The sequence below is a fragment of the Belonocnema kinseyi genome, chromosome 1, assembly GCF_010883055.1.
Source record: "Belonocnema kinseyi isolate 2016_QV_RU_SX_M_011 chromosome 1, B_treatae_v1, whole genome shotgun sequence".
In the NCBI taxonomy this organism is placed as follows: Eukaryota; Metazoa; Arthropoda; class Insecta; order Hymenoptera; family Cynipidae; genus Belonocnema; species Belonocnema kinseyi.
The window spans coordinates 51,768,406-51,769,837 of record NC_046657.1 but is presented as its reverse complement, the minus strand read 5'-3'; positions in this window follow the sequence as shown (position 1 = coordinate 51,769,837).

Here is a 1,432-nt window from a genome sequence, read left to right as displayed (position 1 = left end):
ATTGATTTTGAAAAGGAATGGGTTAGGTTACTGTCAGTATTACCAATATTTTTGGAATTTTGATTTTCATTATGTGATTTGAAATTTTGAGATTTGGATGGCTAACCGAAAGTGACTGATTTTATCTTTATGCAAATATTTTTTTACGTAATCGCAAAAATATATGAATAAGCAAAGAAAAAAAGAAGGAAGGGCATTTGAAGGTTCCTTTGTTTTTCTTTCTTCTTTTTCATTTGGTTTTTGGTATTATTCTTTTAATATAAATAGATACATTCAAGCGCGTGTTCTTAAAAGTTGATCTTTTTGGTTTATGTTTTTTTTAACAATATTTTTTAATTAATATATTCTTTTTCAGAAATAGATAGGTTTATGTCTTTTCTAAGCCTTAAGAATGTTCTTGGAGGGTTTGATGACGTCACAGAATAACATTGCGCAATTAAGTGATAGAGAAAATTGCAAGAACAAACGAAAGATTATCACATGCACGTGTCAAGGCTATATCAGAAAAATAAGGAAGATTTATTGCTTCGATCTAGATAATACATTGAATTAAAAGTGTATTTAATTACTTGATGCGTTAAAGATGCATGTGTCTATAGCTTCAGGGTTATATGAGGAAAAATAGCCAGATTTATTTCTTCCTTCTAGATAATACATTGCATTAAAAAAGGACCCCACACAAAACACATTAAAAAAATGTCTTCGTCAAATTGGCTAAAATTGTCAGAAAATTATGTTTACGGCATGCCGAACAATAGTTTCCTGTGTCATTACAAGATCCCATGATTAGTTCCCAAGCTATAAAATCTAGAAGTACCAGATTTTCGAGTATTCTAAGACTATCCGTAGAATAAGCTGATACTAAATCATATTTTGAAGCCTCTGTCTCTAAATCAAGGAATGGAAAGTACTGAAAGTCTTGAAAAATTCTGGGAAAACTCGTTCAAATACTGCATTTTGTGGATTATTTTAATCCATAATGTAACATATCTTAAAAAAGAGGTTAGATACATCAAAATGTTTAAAGCAAAAGTTGTACGGGGCAAAGGAGAGTCCGAAAATGTACCCAAAACTTTGACCTTGAATGCGATTTTCAAGGTTATTTAGAGATCCAAGTGACTTTTCTAAATGGAAATCGTTATTTTGACTCCGGATTTTAAAATACGGGAAACGATCATTCCGTAAAAATCATAACAAGGTCAAATGAAAGTCAAATATGCAAAAATGGCTGGATTGTTTTGCAGGTTTGAATACTTTCTCTTTTTGGCACTTCCCAGAAATGTCAACGTCAAAGGGAACGTAATCTAGTTACATTCATTTCGCTGTTCCTGGATAGTGCTGAGAATAGATAGTATTCAAAACTACAACATAACTCAGCCATTTTTTCATATTTGACCTTAAGTTGACCTTCATGAAATGATCATTTCTTAAG